Consider the following 2,216-nt stretch of genomic DNA (forward strand, 5'->3'; position numbering starts at 1 on the left):
TGAAAATCATTGAAAAGATTTCCTTTCGCTACAAGACTAATTTATGGCGAGATGCATGATTTTTCACTCTAACTTTTTAACAAGTGGGAGAAACCCTATGATGTTGCCATTCAAATGAAACCTCTCTGGGAGAACTTTTGAATACTTCTATTCAAATCTTATTATTTAAAAAAACAATCTGGAATTTTTGTGACATTTTTCACTTTGGCTGTTTTGAAACCAAAAAGGGCTAACTTATAAAGATACAATCTCCTTGTCTTTGAGAATTCAATGCATTCAAATCACCGGCACCATGGATTGTAATTAGGGCTCTCGGAAAAAATGTAGAAATGGCTGCCAAAAGCAAGCTATTGAATTACTAAAACATGCTTTAAAGAGAAAATATATAACGATTTTTTAAAACGTTTGTACTGGTTTAAATTTGATATTATGTTTTTCTACGACTTTAAATTTCCATGTGAGCGGTTCCAAATCTCTTACTACGGAGATAAACTTCATTGCACTGCTAAGACAATCGGGATTTTCTGATCTGAGTGAAATACCTTTGCGAAAAACTGAATCATGATTGAAGCCATTGTGATGAAGGCCCTTCTGTTGCTTCTGTCTTCTTCGTTAAGGGAGCGTTGACGTGGCTTGATTCCACTTACATACTTAAAGACTTACCAGAAACCACTGAACTCAAGTCAACGGGCTTGATTCTCGTAATCGCCTCTCGCCACCTTAAGGAATCTTGATGGGTGTTTTCTAGAGTATTCCACCTGCTTTCAATAAATGACAACTTACAAGGCAACTGATTAGTATGAACTGAAGATTGATTAGCAAATCAAGTCTAGTATGTCGGCGTTGTAACTGGAATAACTATGGTCCAATCACGGTCCATCCATTCGTCAGCGAGTCGTTTTCAAGAGTTGGGAGTATTCAGTGAAACATAACGAGCTTGAAACTCGTTTTAGCTTTGGTGAATGGTATTGTAATTTCTTTGTAATTTTGTAGGATACCTAATTCTTTTGTACTTACGGTATGTACGCTATTTTCTTTACTCTCTTGTCACTTCTGAACATTGTGGACGGTTGCACTCACTGACCCCTTATAGCGTGTGACCTAAAACATATAAAAAAAATCTGGGACATTAAAATACCTTCATCGATATATCATGACCCTTACCTTCGGCACTTGAACTCTTTGTTCAGTCCAAATCTGGCCCCAAGCGTTTCTTGAATTAACACACCCAAAGTGTTAGAAAGTAAAGTAGCATCTGGAAAGAAAACGCCGGTGTCTTGTACGTTCTTCTCAGAGCCAAAAAAATGACGTCTTGCAAGTTCTTCGAAAGGGCGCGCCCGGTGAAAAAGGTGTCTTCTATTAATTCTCCGTAAAGCGACGGCAGAAAATAAAAAAGAAAAAAGGTCGCGTCCCACGTTCCTGAAATACAACTTTCTAATTAGTATATATTATGTTGCGTTAGTAGAAAAAAGATCGACACATGTATCCTCTGTTTTTTTCATTTTATTGATCACAAAGTTCAAGCTGTTACATTAACTTGTGCAGCGTCAGTTTTTAAAAGGTACCGTATTTAGGCTTATTTGATAGTACATGCATTATATAAGAAAGTAACAAAATAGCAAACACCCTTTGTTTAAACATTCAAACAACTTTATTGTTCATCAAAGTACAATTACATTATAATTAAGTACAATTCACGTGGATGCTGTTCTAGTACATGATCTCTTACTTCAGTTGCAATCAGCAGAGAGCGTTTCTTCAGGAACGCAGAAAAAGTAAAACTCGATGTTGACCGGGCGCACTCCTTAAAGATGTATTCTTCGTTTTTTGCTCGAAAAAGACGATCGGAAGTCCAAAAAAGAAAAAAACGTTGGTGTTCGAGGTTGCTGAAATCAAATTGCATTAGTAAATTACATAGTTGCTTAAAAAAAACCTCAGTTTAGGCTATAAGAAAAGACACTGACAACCGTGGATATTTTTGTTTTACTTTTATTGATGCTATTTTTTTTTTAAAGTATTTTTAAATACAGCTTGACCTAAGAGAGTTATCAGTAACTATTTATTAGAAAAACAACACACCGGCAACAAAGAGGTTTTTTCTTTTATTGAATTGTTGCAGTTACAAAGGTTAAATATTTAGCTAGTTGAATAATTAACGCGCTCCTACTACAAAAATTACGGGGCTTTTTAATAGAAAAACCACACACCAACACCAC

Source organism: Porites lutea, chromosome 8 (genome assembly GCF_958299795.1).
Source record: "Porites lutea chromosome 8, jaPorLute2.1, whole genome shotgun sequence".
In the NCBI taxonomy this organism is placed as follows: domain Eukaryota; kingdom Metazoa; phylum Cnidaria; class Anthozoa; order Scleractinia; family Poritidae; genus Porites; species Porites lutea.